Below are 16,691 nucleotides of genomic sequence, written 5' to 3' on the forward strand. Positions count from 1 at the left end.
TATTATTATTATTATCATTATTATTATTATTATAAAGCTGGAAGATGTGGCTTTTGGAAGGCTCCATACGATACTGTTGTCTAGATAAATGCCGTCCATAATCAGACTGAAACTCATAAACCTCAACATATTTGAGGTTACGAGTTATTTGAGGTAAATTCAGTAAATATTTACTGTAGGATGAATTAAAGGAGAACAGCGCTTGCTTGGGGAGCTATTAAACCTCTGATTTTTACTACTGACATGAGAAGAGTCTAATTAAAGGGAGAAAGCTGTAAAAAGTAGGACCGCAGCTTAATCATTCGGTAGCTGGTAGACAGGAGCTCCTCGGAAGCTTAAAAAGGATTTTTTTTAGATCATTTGTGTGATAGAAGAGATATACATCTTCAGTAGAAGAGTATTATCATGACTGTGTGAAAAACTTAATAGCTTTCTGCCTCGCTGTCTTTTTTGACAATTAACTGAATAAAACGATCTATGAAGAAAATCCTCTGTGACTGAACTTCAGCACTATGCACGCCTGGATGCAGAGTTCACCAGCCCTAGCAGCGTTGCTTTATGTCCCTGCCATCTGTTGCTCTCGTACTCGCTGCTTCTGAGACGTCTTCAGCTCATTCATGATGTGTTTGGAGGAATCGTGTCAGGTGTCTGAAAGCACCTGACAGAAGTGCTACTGTTCTTTTTAGAATAGAATAGAATAGAATAGATAAAGAGATTTTCAGGGCAGTTTTGCTTTAGAATTCTTCAGATATTGACTGAAACATCTGAGCTTCTGTAGAGACAGTGGGCTCCAGGTCTTGTTGCAAAATGGGCGCGGAAACTTAAAAAAGTACTAAATTATCAGTTAAGTGTTGTCAGAAATCTGTAGAGCCTTGGAAAGGGCATGTAGCAGAAAAAATAGAGTTTGAGGTCATGTTTTAATTCACAGAGCTCATTTCCACGGTCTGGTTAGGATGTGCTTCTGCTCTGTGAGTCCGCCATGTCGACTCACCTTAAACAGATCTGGTCCCGCTCAGTGAACTAAGACATTGATTTGTGGAGGGTTGAAATATTTTGTGTAGTGATTGTGGACCCGAGTCAGCACGGGTCAGAAGCAAGTGTATGCAGTTCAATGCAGAGAGGACTGCAACAAGCTCTGCGGACTGATGATTCAGCACAGGACAGCCAACTCATCAGGCCAGGGCTGGAGATAACTTTATTAATACAGGTGTGCAGAATTATTAGGCAAGTTGTATTTTGAGGATTAATTTTATTTTAAGAACAACAACTATGTTCGCAATGAACACAAAAGACTCATAAATATCAAAGCTGAATATTTTTGGAAGTTGGAGTGGGGCTTTTTTAGTTTTAGTATCTTAGGAGGATATCTGTGTGTAGGTGACTATTACTGTGCATAATTATTAGGCAACTTAACAAAAACCAAATATATACCCATTTCACTTATTTATTTTCACCAGGGAAACTAATATAACAACTCAAAATTTACAAATATACATTTCTGGCATTCAAAAACAAAAACAAATCAGTGACCAATATAACCACCTTTCTTTGCGAGGACACTCAAAAGCCTGCCATCCATAGATTCTGTCAGTATCTTGATCTGTTCACGATCAACATTGCGTGCAGCAGCAACCACAGCCTCCCAGACACTGTTCAGAGAGGTGTACTGTTTTCCCTCCCTGTATATCTCACATTTGATGAGGGACCACAGGTTCTCTATGGGGTTAAGATCAGGTGAACAAGGAGGCCATGTCATTATTTTTTCGTCTTTTAGACCTTTTCTGGCCAGCCACGCAGTGGAGTACTTGGATGCGTGTGATGGAGCATTGTCCTGCATGAAAATCATGTTTTTCTTGAACGATGCTGACTTCTTCCTGTACCACTGCTTGAAGAAGGTGTCTTCCAGAAACTGGCAGTAGGACTGGGAGTTGAGCTTGACTCCATCCTCAACCCGAAAAGGTCCCACAAGCTTGATGATACCAGCCCATACCAGTATCCCACCTCCACCTTGCTGGTGTCTGAGTCGGAGTGGAGCTCTCTGCCCTGTACTGATCCAGCCACGGGCCCATCCATCTGGTCCATCAAGACTCACTCTCATTTCATCAGTCCATAAAATCTTAGAAAACTCAGTCTTATATTTCTTGGCCCAGTCTTGACGTTTTATCTTGTGTGTCTTGTTCAGTGGTGGTCGTTTTTCAGCCTTCCTTATCTTGGCCATGTCCCTGAGTATTGCACACCTTGTGCTTCTTAGCACTCCAGTGATGTTGCAGCTCTGAAATATGGCAAAACTGGTGGCCAATCGCATCTTGGCAGCTTCACGCTTGATTTTCCTCAGTTCATGGGCAGTTACTGTAGATGTATGCATGGTTTTTGTATTTTTATGCAGAAAGAACTTATTTTATTCAGTTGTCTCTAACTCTGTCTTGTATGCCTAACTTCTCCAGGCAGTACACCCAAAATAGAGCGTGCATGTTATTCACTTCATAGCCGTTTTATGAGCAGAAATTTTGCACTTGACTGTTGCAGGGTGGAACTGTACAGCTGTTTAGCAGGTGGTGTGAAGAAGCACACAAATGAATGAATGTATTGGTGGACAGCTGGGGACACTTATCAGCTGGGAAGAGCTAAAGCTAGCAGTTAACCAACGGGACTGGCGCTAGCTGGAATTCACATGGAAAAGGCAAAATGCGACACCAGTAGCCAGTGGCGTTCAGGCCAACGAGCTTCCTCACTCTGCTCAGTCCAGGCAGACAACAGCCCCTCCCATCTGATAGCTACTTCCAGCAGGATAATGTCACAAAGCTCAGATCATCTCCACCTGCTTTCTAGAACATGACGATGAGTCCACTGGACTCCAACGGCCTCCACAGCCACCAGATCTCAGTCCAGTAGAGCAGCTTTGGGATGTGGTGGAACGGGAGATTCTCATCATGGATGCAGCCAACAAACCTGCAGCAACTGTGTGATGCTGTCATGTCAATATGGAGAAAACCTCTGAGGAAGGTTTCCACCACCTGCTTCCTTCTATCACACCAGGATTAAAAAGGTCCGACCCGGTACTAGAAGGGGGTCTTGGTGAACTGGTCAGTGAGTTTAAATTTACAGTGTAAAAACATGGCACTCTACACTGTGGTGGCGAAACCCAAATTGAACATTTTGTTTTTATAACCACCAATCATTTGCAGTTACTTAAATCCACCCACTCCATGAAAACCAATGCCGGCTGCACCGACTGCTGTGCTGTTTGGACAGTTCCCTAGGGTGTAGAGGGAAATAGGAGCCAATGTGATTATTCCTCCAGACGACGGATTAAACTGAGCCAACGCAACATTAAAAACTTGCTGTTTATCCTAAAATACTCGTAGATGTGATGAGTGTGAGACTATTCATCAGTAACAAGGGACAACAGAGGCGTGCTGCTTCTTTTATGAATTATGAACAAATGCAGACCTGAAGTTGACCTCAGACTTATATCTGCTAAGCTCCTTGTATACAGAACATATTGTGGATGATAAAACCACTGCAAAGGCCTGACTCATGCACTGTGCAGAAAAAGTGCCAGTGCAGCAGCTAGGCCGCGTCCTCTGCAACCCTTAATTTACTTTTCCACGCATATAAAATCAGCGACACACACACCAGAACCAGGAGCATGAGTGGACTGCTGTATGTGATCGCAGACCTGAGGCCATGTCCCTCTGCAGTTCAGCATCTTGCATTCAATGATCAAATGTATTAAAACAAGAACTTTCAGCATCAACAACATACTGGTGGTGAGGTCACATGACCACATGTTCCTGTAAGGTTTTGGATCACTATGTGTCATCACCAGTAAAGGTCTAGTAAAAGTGGGGTTTTATAGTCTCATAGAAAAGTTCCCTTAATATTTGACCATATCAGCAGGCGAGTACTGAGCAGTCCCCAGAGGTGGTGCTCTCACTTGATATGACCTACTCTTACTTTTAGCTGAAGATTGTACTGGTAAAGCACACGTAGGAAGCACATGAAATGTGCTGTAAAAATAAACAGGCCTTGCCAGCGTAAGCTTTTCGGCCTGGTTATTTCATGCTTGCTGAGAACCCATTGCAGAGCGGAGTTTAGCGTGGGCTGGTGTCTTGCGATCTCCACCCGATGCATGCCACAGTGACATCACTGAACAGGTCCAGCAACAGATTCTCCATCCACAGTCTCTGAAGGAGAGACATCGCAGGTCATGCCTTCTACCTGCTGCAGACTGGACAATCATCTCTGATACCAGCAGTACCATCACTTTCACACCTGTCAGTAATTAACATGTGCACCAGCTGGTCGGAGGATCCATCAGAGAAACAGAGAATACCATACAGTCAATAAAAATGTACAATGTTCTTTTATTCCTTATTATTACTGCTTTTATTACTGTTATTACCATTACTGTTATAATCAATATTAATGTCATTATGTACATGTTGTACAGCTTTCATCAGTTACTGGTGGGCAGAGGGCATTTACTTTAAAAACTGTATTTTTTTTTTGTTTTTGTTTTTTTTGTTTGTTTGTTTTTTTCAGTGCATTGTGTTCAGTGTCTATAATACTGGACTTATTTTTCTATGAAGGTTTGAACTTTGTGGGTGTTTAAACAAGAGAGAAAAGTGTGAAAATGGTAATGCCTGTCTAGGTATCTCTATTGTTCAATTTTGTCTTGTTGCTTTGGTTGGCTACCGTGCTGCTATATCTATTGATATATTCATTTTTCATGTTTGAGTTACGTGTTATTGTTTGAGTTACGCAGGCAGAGACTGAATTGCAGCTGTTGCCAGGCAACATCCAACAGGTCTTCTAATATCTCTCCACCCCTCTTCTGAGGGTGGAGACCAATTTGGTGTTGTCTAGCAACCGTTATAGAATGTAGTTAGCTGAAGGGCGGAGCCTAAGTTTGCTTTGATGATTGTGACATCATTGTTTATATAATACCCCCTCGCTTTTGTCATCAAGTCAGTACATTTTGAGACGCATCTCAGTACACATCTCTTCACGCATCCCGATTCCAGTTTAGGAGAAAGGAAATACAAATCAATTGTTTTGAAAATGGCAGTAGATGGAAAAGATCAAGCCCACAGTGGACAAACCGAGACGGTCATGAGACCTACATCTCTGAAGTCGAACTGTGATGTTCAAAAAAGTAACCAGAGTAAGGGCAACGTTTCAAAGAAACGTAAGGACGTCAAGAAAATTACGTTTGGACTGGTTCTAGGGAACAGTTCTATGGAGCCTGTCCGCGATCGACAATCGCAACCCATGAACAAAAAACATCAGGATAATCCTGAGAAAGTCCCTCAGCTACCAAAGGTGGTTAAAGATCCACCAAAAGTCCAGGACAAAGGTAAGGTGAGTTACTCTGGTGCATTGCTGAACAATCTGCAGACAAAAACATCTGAAGATCACAAAAACAGATCTGAGACTGTTTCATCTGCAGAGCCTCCCGTCAGAAAAGATGAACAAGATTTAGCTGCGACGGTAACTGAAAGTGTTGTTCCAACATCTCTCGCAGACCAGGTTCCTCCATCTGGAGAAACTCTTTCAGAACAAGGAGCTGGAGCCAAAATTTTCTACGGGGTCCCTGCTGAACTGTATTATGAGAGACCAGTTGCAACAGGAGATCAACAAAAGAAGAAACGGCGCAAGAAAAAGAATTATTCATCTACGGAGGTTAACTGGACAGCGATGTATGAAACGATAAATGAAACCTATGAAGACTATATTGAGGGATTTCCTCTCAATGCAAAGTTGCCTAAAGGCCCATCAACCTTACAGGAGAAAGGTGAGTCTAACTCTGGTGTTTTGTTGAATAGTCAGGAATTCCCTGCACTGCAGACAAATACATCTGAAGATCAGGAGAGTAAGAGAGACAACACCACAGCTGATGTTTGCAAAGAATCTGAGAAGATGGAAAATCCCCAGAAAATAACAGTGGGAGGCCCGGGATCTGAAATCCCAGCTGAACGTCTTGCAAAAATAAACCAGCCCCGTCAACAGACAGGGAAACAAACAACTGAAGATACCAAAGAAGAGATTCAGAGAGATGCCACAGATGTTTGCAAGAAATCTGAAAAGCCGGAGAATCTCCAGAAAATAACGTTTGGAGGCCCAGGATCAGAAATCCCGTCTGAACTCCTTACAAACACAAACCAGCCCAGCAAGGCTGAGAAACATCTTAAAATCAAAGGAGGACTTCAAGGAGATCAAAGGAAAATTAAGCAAGGTAAAGTCAGGAGACGTAAACCTTTGGAACCAATCTTTGAGGTGCCCTCTCCTCAGGGATCAAAAGTTGCTGAAATTTCAGCGAAATCTGGAAGCCTGAACCCCCCGATAACATTCGGAGGCCCAGGATGTGAAATCCCAGCTGAACTCATTGCAGAACCTTTGGTTCTAAAAAAACCAAAACAAGTTCAGCGTAAGGAAATCTCCAGTCATCCACCATCAGAGACTAAAGTTGCTGATGCTCTGCCTGAAAACTTGAATCAGTCCTGTCCTCAGGCAGAGAGACAAACACCTGAACATCCGACAGACAGGAGACAGAAAGACAGCACCAAGGCTGAGCTGGAAAGTCTTAAGAAGGTTTCATTTGCAGAGCCTCTCGTCAGAGAACCTGAAAAAGATTCATCTGTACTGAAGACCAGCAGTGTTGTGAGTTTGTCTGTTGCAGACCAGGTTCCTCCATCTAGAGAAACTCTTTCAGAGCAAAAAGCTGGAACCAAAATTTTCTACGGGGTCCCTGCTGAACTGTATTATGAGAGACCAGTTGCAACAGGAGATCAACAAAAAAAGAAACGGCGCAAGAAAAAGAATTATTCATCTACGGAGGTTAACTGGACAGCGATGTATGAAACGATAAATGAAACCTATGAAGACTATATTGAGGGATTTCCTCTCAATGCAAAGTTGCCTAAAGGCCCATCATCCTTAAACGGGAAAGGTGAGTCTAACACTGGATTTTTGTTGAACAGTGAGGATTTCCCTGCACTGCAGACAAAGACCTCTGAAGATCAGGAGAGTAAGAGAGACAACACCACAGCTGATGTTTGCAAAGAATCTAAGAAGATGGAAAATCCCCAGAAAATAACATTGGGAGGACCGGGATCAGAAATAACTACTGAACTCATTGCAGAACCTTTGGTTCTAAGCAAAGATACAAAATCCAGTCATCCACCATCAGAGACTAAAGTTGCTGATGCTCTGCCTGAAAATCTAAATCAGTCCTGTCCTCAGGCAGAGAGTCAAACACCTGAACATCCAATAGACAGGAGACAGAAAGACAGCACAAAGGCTGAGCTGGAAAGTCTTGAGACGGTTTCACCTGCAGAGCCTCCCGTCAGAGAAACTGAAAAAGATTTAGCTGCGACCGTAGCTGAAAGCGTTGTTCTAACATCTCTCGCAGACCAGGTTCCTCCATCTGGAGAAACTCTGTCAGAGCAAGGAGCTGGAACCAAAATTTTCTACGGGGTCCCTGCTGAACTGTATTATGAGAGACCAGTTGCAACAGGAGATCAACAAAAAAAGAAACGGCGCAAGAAAAAGAAGTATTCATCTACGGAGGTTAACTGGACAGCGATGTATGAAACGATAAATGAAACCTATGAAGACTATATTGAGGGATTTCCTCTCAATGCAAAGTTGCCTAAAGGCCCATCAACCTTACAGGAGAAAGGTGAGTCTAACTCTGGTGTTTTGTTGAACAGTGAGGAATTCCCTGCACTGCAGACAAATACATCTGAAGATCAGGAGAGTAAGAGAGACAACACCACAGCTGATGTTTGCAAAGAATCTGAGAAGATGGAAAATCTCCAGAAAATAACATTGGGAGGCCCGGGATCAGAAATAACTACTGAACTCATTGCAGAACCTTTGGTTCTAAGCAAAGATACAAAATCCAGTCATCCACCATCAGAGACTAAAGTTGCTGATGCTCTGCCTGAAAACTTAAATCAGTCCTGTCCTCAGGCAGAGAGTCAAACACCTGAACATCCAATAGACAGAAGACAGGAAGACAGCACAAAGGCTGAGCTGGAAAGTCTTGAGACGGTTTCACCTGCAGAGCCTCCCGTCAGAGAAGCTGAAAAAGATTCATCTGCACTGGAAACCAACAGTGTTGTCAGTGTGTCTGTTGCAGACCAGGTTTCCCAACCTGGAGCAAGCCTTTCTGAGCAAGCACCAGCAGAACAACAAAGTAAAAGAAAACGGCGCAAGAAAGGTAAGAAGAATATCATTTTGGCTCCTGTCTTCAATCAACCATTGGAATCCAAGGACAAAAACCATCAGGATAACCTTGAGGAAGTCCCTCAGCTACCAAAGTTGGTTGAAGATGCATCAAATGTCCAGGACAAAGATGAGTCTTACTCTGGTGCATTGGACATTCAGGCAGAGAGTCAAACATGTGAACATCACATAAACAAGAACCAGGAAGACCTTGAGATTCCTGAAAACCTGGAGAATCCCCAAATAACATCTGGAGACCCAGGATCAGAAACCCCTGTTGGGGTCCCTTCAGAATCTGTGGTTCTTTTACCACCAACAGAACCAGAGCCTGAGCCGATCCCTTCATTGCCAGCACCTCCAGCCGCAGATCCACATCCAATCCTCAAACTTCTGCTGGTCAACAAACCAACAAACGACCAGTCTGTCAACACAAATCATGTTGATGAACAGAACATCCCTCACAGCTCCGGTCTCCTGATGATCCCAGAGCTCCAGTTCCATCAGACCTTGGCTGTAAAGGATGAAAAGATCGCAGAGTTACAGAAACAACACGAGGAGATGCGGAATCAGCTAATGGAACTGCAAAATCAGGTCAACAACAGTAACACCATGCAGTCATTAGCATCTAAGCAGGTGCAGAAACTGGAGGCAGAACTCCAGGAGGAGAAAAAGAAAAGAGAACTGGCTGAAACTTCGTTATCTGAGCTGCAACGTGAAGCGGACAAAGCCAAAACCGAACTGAGCCAGATTCACATTCAGCTCCAGGATCAACAACGGGAGACCAGTGACAAGAAAACAGCTCTCATGACTGAGCTGGAGAGGCTGAAACAACAACTGAACTCTCAAAAATCTGTCTCTGAGAAAGAAAAAGCCATCCTGTACGCTGAACTGAAGAAAGAACATCAGCAGCATGCAGACATCTCCAGCAGAGTGGTCCAGCTAGAAGCAGCTCTCACTGCTGAGAAGACCAGAGCATCAAGAGCTGAGACCTGCTTGGCCCAGGAGGTGGAGGAGAGCTCCAGAATAAAGTCTGCTCTGGTGAAAACCCAGCAAGAACTGGATGAGCAGAAACACCAATGGGAGCAGCACAAGAACCTTCTCCTGGTTGAGCAGGAAGAAACTGAAATCTCCACAGAAAGATCCGCGATGGAGTCTGAGAGAGAACTGGAAGACCAGAAGCAGCCACAAGGCGAAAAGTCAGAGCTTCAAGAAGCAATATCCTCTCTGAAAAAGTTTCAAGAAGAGAAAGCACGAGAGGGAAAATGCTTCAGAGAGAGCTTACTGAAAAGAGTTCAGACCCTAGAAGCTCTGATGGCAATCGAAGAACAAGCCTAAAGAACATCAGTGAGCCAGAAAAACCTCGGAGGACTTTCTGGCAAAAAAAAAAAAAACAAAAAAAAACCTGCCCTATTATTTTATTTTTGCTTTAAATATGCTTATTTTCTCCCTCTATCTCTGTCCTTTCACCCCCCACTGAACACAATTTGACGGAAAAGAAGTCACAAAGACATCTAAATTTATTTTAGGATTTCTGTCATTGTTTATACTTTCAGAAAATAAATACTTTATTGTACCTTCAGGGGTTAAATGGGTTGTCACTGGGGCGGTACCCTCAAGGGTGCTGCTGTTCCCTCAACAGTGCAGTTTTTACCTTATTAAGACCAGACGGCCCCCAGAGGAACAGTATTGGTCTTTATTAGGTATAAACTGTCCTGTAGAGGGTTCAGCTGTACCTTTAAGGGTTCTACCTCAGTGATAATCCTTTGTACCCTTAATGGTATAATTAGGTATTCATTCCCTGAAAGTGTAGCTGTATAGTTCAACAGAAATTTTACAGCCACACAATGACAGAGATGATTGTAGCTGAGAAACAGCCAGTCATCAAAAAAGAAAACAATTTTCAACCAAACTTCTGTGTCTCGTGCTCAGTGGGTCTTTACTCTTAACCGTTTAACCCCACCTCTTTTTTCACTTTCCTCCTTTCCTATCCCCTCTAAAAAAAAAAAAAAAAAAAAAAAAAAAAAAATTTAAATAAAGAAAAAAATTTAAATAAAAAAAAAAACTATTGTTTATGTTCAATCCTTTTTTAAATTGTTTCTGTGAATCTAAAAATGTAAAACATGACATGAAATGTTGTAAAAAATTAAGGTTAGGAATTTAACAAAGATCATTCATCATTATATTATTAAAATTATCATTATCTGACTGCTTATTAATACTGCTTAAACAATAAAACAAAAACAAAACAAATAAACATAAAAAACAAATAAACAAATAAAAACAAACAAAACACCAAACAAAACCATCATCTGAGGCCAGTTCCAGAAAGCAGGTTCAACAAAATCTAATTTAAAACTCTTTAAGTCAGATCAGCTGATTTTATTTACTTCAGTCGAATTTTTACCCAGAATCTGACGTGTTTATGGATCACAATAAAAAAATCACCATCAGTCGGGCTCCGATCCCTGGGGTCTGTTCCAGGAAGCAGCTTATGTAGAAACTCTGAGTGTGTCAACCTCAAATTTAAGGAAGCTGGGTTTTACCCCTGAGTCTGTTACCATGGTAACTGACTCCATAGTAAAATTCTCTAGTCATGCATATCCAACATCACACACGCTGAACGTTCAGTGACATCACAGCAAATAAATTACTCAACTGTCATAAATAACAGATTTTTTTTTTTTTTTTAACTAAAGCTGCATCCTTCTTGTCAGATGCTCAACTCACTCCATATGAAGTGGTGAGCAGAGTTTTCTGGTTTAAAAAGTCTCAAACTATAGTTAGGATAATTGATAAAACAAAAATACACTAGGTGTTAAAGGGTTAAATCGTGCTTTCTGGTGTTGGTACATACCTGTATGTATGTGAGACCCAGTTCATCGGCAGGAGGCAGTTTATGGACAAGCTGATAGGTCTCAGTATTACTGTTATGTATCTAAAATGATACACTAGGTGTTAAAGGGTTAAATCCTGTTTTCTTTTGCTGCCAGTTTTGATTTGCAACATGGTGAAGTGATGGTAAACTTTATAATATGCAATATTAAAGGTTTGGTAAACATGCATGAGCTCACAGATACATGCCTCAGGTACATATGTGAGACCCAGTTCCAGGGACACTCCTGGGATTTTGGACCCCATAAAAAGAACTGAAGTGCCTCCTCTGAACATTTTGATACATGTCAAACATAAAATTAGCAATTTTAATGATATTTTGACCATCATACCTATATTTGTGAAATGAAAAACATGACAGGCTGCTTGGTAGGGGAAGCACTAAAAGTACAGTTTAGATTTAATTATTTGCTTTTTAAAATATTTAAACATGAAAATGAAATGCATTTACAATCTGTGGAGAAACAAATCAAATCTCAGCTAAAACTCCATCAAAAACAAAATGGCCGCTCGTTTTTTAGGATTTATTGTATTGTGAGCGTTACCATTGAACATTGTTGTCATAAGCAAATGGTAAAATAAATTAGGTAGGCTCAAAAAAAAAATAGCGGGACCTCACATGGTTTATTGTATTATATGAAATGAATGTAATAAGGTCACAAGCAAACCACTGTGGAGATTTACAACCAAATAATCGCTGGAAGCCGTCTTTAATTAAATAATCACATTTTAAAAGGTAGAACTTTGTGTAATAAGATATCAAGGAGTGGTAACGGTACACTATTGCTGAGTCATGCTCTTGCAGCCATACGAAGTATGGCAGGGCCCTATTGTTCCTGAAATGTTTATTCTTCTAAGCGTTTCGACGCCAAATTTGACCCCCTAAACCCCCATGAAAAGTTGTGAAACTTGGCACACACGTCAAGCCCGGCGTAACTTGAATATTATAAGGTCCGCATACTTTTCAATGCAAAATTGGCTCAACAGCGCCACCTAGACTCCCCAAAAATACCCCAATGAATGGGGTCCAGAACATCTACTTTGACGTAGGAAGACAAAACTCGGCACACACGTGTAACACCCCGAGTCGAGCAAAAAAGTCAATCTAACACCTGTTGCCATGGCAACGGGGTGCCCGCCATCTTGGCGTGTGCTGCCATTTTTTTGCCATTTTTTGCACTTTACACACATCGTATTTGAACGAACTAGTCTGAGGGGATTCGTGCGATTGACTCCAAACTTGGTGGGAAGCTTCCTGACAAGTTGGGGACCAAACGCTCCTCAAATCTTTCTAATAGCAGAAAGCGTGTTACCGTGGCAACCGATGGAAAAACGCCTTCTCGCCATGAAACACAGTTTGCTCATATCGCCATGGAAATACGTGGGATCTGCACCAAACTTGACAGTATTCATACGTGTCACACCCCAAGTCCAGCAAAGAAGTCAATCGAACACCTGTTGCCATAGCAACAGGGTGCCCGCCATCTTGGATTTCACTGCCATTTGAACGAACTAGTCTGAGGGGATTCGTGCGACTGACGCCAAACTTGGTGGGAAGCTTCCTGACAAGTTGGGGACCAAACGCTCCTCAAATCTTTCTAATAGCAGAAAGCGTGTTACCGTGGCAACCGACGGAAAAACGCCTTCTCACCATGAAACACGTTTGCTCATATCTCCACAGGAATACATGGGAATTGCACCAAAGTTCACAGTATTCGTACGTGTAACAACCCAAGTCCAGCAAAGAAGTCAATTGAACACCTGTTGCCATGGCAACGGGGTGCCCGCCATCTTGGATTTCACTGCCATTTGTTCCACCTTATACGCATCGTATTTGAACAAACTAGTTTGAGGGGATTCGTGCGACTGACTCCAAACTTGGTGGAAAGCTTCCTGACAAGTTGGGGACCAAACGCTATTCAAATCTTTCTAATAGGAAAAAGCTCGTAACCGTGGCAACCGACGGAAAAAGCCTTCTCGCCATGAAACACGGTTTGCTCATATCTCCACAGGAATACATGGGAACTGCACCAAACTTGACAGGATTCATTGTTCTTGGGTCCTTAACGCATTACAGCACCTGTTGTCATGGCAAAATCGGGTGGCGGGGTCCAGGACGCTCGGACCCGATGGATGCCGCATGCGGCTTTAATTATTATTATTATTATTATTATTATATTATTATTATTATTATTATTATTAGTGTCTTTGAGACTTTGTATTTTCATTTGCTCAAAAAATAAAAGAAAAAAATAAAAACAGAACCAACCTTAGGAGTTTTCTGCACTTTTTAAACAGTGTAGGATTTAAATTCAAATTCAGAAACATAAGTCTTTCAACCCCATCACCATTTGACATTTTTAGGCAAATGAGTGAATGCTGCAAATGTCAGTTTAGTGTAAGACTTGCTAGTTTCATTTTATCTTCCTAAAGCTTTTGTGATTTTGTCAGTGTGACAAATATGCACAAAATTATTTAATATGGAATAACAAGGAAACTCTGTACAAAAGAAAATCTCTTTTTCTGGATTATTGGTTTGATAATAATATTGTTTTGGTTGATCAGTTGTTCAACACAGACAGTCTGTTGTTTTCCTATGAAGATTTTCTATTAGAAAATAATATTGCAGTCACTCCAGGAGATTATGTGTTTGGTGCAATTCCTTCTGGAGCTTGTATGTTATTTAGGTATCAGCCAAGAGTTCATACCCAACATTTGTCCTCATTTTCTCCATTACACACTCCCATTGGTAAAATATGCTTTTGTGGATTTTCTAAAAGCAATAACAAAGATATTAGAGCCTTGTTTAAAAAAAATAAAATAAAATCACTCTTGGTAATGATCTCATTACCAAGAGTAATTTCTTTTTGGAACCATTTTGTGGAGGACATAATATGGAAAGACACTTGGCGGCTACCTAATCAATCACCAACAACGTAAAGGAAATTTCTTTAAAAGCTCATTCATAGAATTTATCCAGCCAAAAACTATCTCAAAGAAAAGTTTAAGATATATGTGAATTGTAGTTTTTGTAAGACACTTCCAGAATCTGTTGTACATTTATTTTGGTACATTTATTTTGGTATTGCCCTGACGTTTAAACATTTTGGCAAAACCTCTGTGATTGTATTGCAGACAACACTGATCAGGGTGCGAACCACAGGGGAGCTGGGGGAGCTATAGCTCCCCTTAATGAAACATGAGCTCCCCTAGAAACAGGATTTATGAAATGTTGGGGGAGCTATATAATACTGACAATAAAATGTATGCTGATTGCTCACAAATTCACTGTAGCCTAAAGTATGACTATGGATGCTATAATTATTGTGACCACTGAAGCGTGGCGGCGCTCCAAGTTAAACTTCCTGTAGATCTACGTTAAATACAAAATAAAAGAAGTAAATGCGTAAAAGGTAAGGTAAGACCTGCTTTAACTATTTACAATATGGGAAACTATCATTGCTCATTATATTGTGTATGGCAAGCATCGCTGTGTACGTGTGTGATATGTGGGGAATATTAACTATGTAAGTTGATCTTCGCAAAAGTAGTGGTAAAATTTTTTTTTGCAAGGGACATTTGCACCTGTTATGTATTATTGTTGCATAAGAGTTGTTAACCATTATGTATTGGTATGCTTATGTTCTGTGGGGCAAGCTGTAATATCAGCTGGCATCATGTTCTTACTTGCCGAAAAAAGATAGGAAATGCAAAAAAGTGGCTCCCCCCTAAGCCCACGGTATGGTTCCCACTCTGACACTGATGACAGTTTTGTACTACTTTGGAAAGATATATTATTGGAATTCAAAATTACCAAAGACAAGTGAATACTATGAACAAATATACAATCAACCTTATTATACTACGGGCAAGGTTTCCAAGAAGGCAGCCATTTTTTTCTTGCATTTATTCAGGAATTCAGACAGTACATTCACTCACTTAAGGAGTATAAAAATCTAAAAGCTATTAATACCTTTTCAGGTTTTATACTACTTTAAACAGAATGACCTATTAAATCCTCTTCCCCTAGCGTTTTATATATGTTTTTTTTTTAAAAAAAGAATGTTTACATCATTGAATGCAGTTGCTCTACAACTGACTTATCACCGTGTTCTTTGTCATGTTTATATTTTGTATTGAAATACTTCGTTCAATTAAAAAAAGTGTGATAAACACACAGGAAACATGCGGAACTCATATTTGAAGGCTGTTTCCTCCATTTCACTGTTGCACCAGCTGCAAACTTTGTTGTGAGTGTGGAGGGTGGCAGACTATTTGAGGGCTGATCGTCCACTTGCTCCCACGTGGTTTGGGATGACCCTTAATATGGCGGAGCCTCCTCGAGAGCGCGGAAACAGAGGGTTTGTGTAGGAGGCGGGTTGCGATTGTTGATACTTTTTTTTTGTGATCAGCCATCTATAAATCAGCCATTTATCTATAAATACTCATTAAATTATATTTAAATAAAATTTTTAATTGATCACTGTAACATAAAGCACAGTCACAGGAAATTAAATTAATGCAGGTAAATCCACTCAGAAATTTAGGTTGAACATTTTACTGTAATAATAGAGCCATAGAGTTATCTATTGCCTGTGGAATAAAACTGTGGAAGTACCTTAAGTAATTCATTTGTGGGCATCACACAGTGTCTCTGCTGTTTAAGTGGTGCAAGACTGAATTAATGAATGCTTTAGTGAAGTATTAGTAATGATTGTTTAATTGTTACACATTTCTAATGCAAATGGGTGCAGAGGTGAAACACATCTGTAATTTGGGCCACCTGGCAAGAATTAAATCGTATGATGGTGAAATGGTAGTAAAATACTCCTTAAAGTATTTCAACATTCAGCCACAAGCCTGAACCACAGACTGCATGAAGAGCACAATAAGCCTGACCACAGTCAGCTGTGTGACAGACCTCCTGTCTAGATCCCATACGAGGCTGCTCCACCTGTTCAATCAAAGAGACAGGTACACACTCAGACACAGGCACCTTGAAGCATAAGTCTTCTCACATTTAGCAATATAGATTATAGACTACACTGAGAAACAGGTGTAAACTACCCACCTTCCCATCCAAACCACACACACACAGTTTGCCTTGACTATTCACACTCACCCACATACACCACCACCAGAAGGGATGTTGCAAATCTCTTGCTCGTCTGCCTGAAGTTCTCACAGTTCTCTGACCTTACAGTGCGAAAGCTGCTACTCTCTTCTGTAGAGGAACATGTTCCTTTCATCTACAAATCAAAAAGCAGACACAGCAAAACTATGACATGAAAACAAAGAATCCTTTAACAGAGACCACAAGCCATCACCTGTATGTACTGCATGCACATTTATTGACCCTTTTTGTCTTTATTTACCCAAGACTTAGACACATAGACAGACGCTTCTCCAGGTCCAGGCAGCACACAGTACTGTCCCCAAGCCTCCTGACACCAGGTGGGCATCTGCAGATATTAATATCAATATATTAATATCAATACATCTCTCCAATATGCAGAATTTGCCAAATTTTCTCAACAGGGCCAAATGGAGCTCACACGAATGATTGC

Source organism: Melanotaenia boesemani, chromosome 6 (genome assembly GCF_017639745.1).
Source record: "Melanotaenia boesemani isolate fMelBoe1 chromosome 6, fMelBoe1.pri, whole genome shotgun sequence".
Lineage (NCBI taxonomy): Eukaryota > Metazoa > Chordata > Actinopteri > Atheriniformes > Melanotaeniidae > Melanotaenia > Melanotaenia boesemani.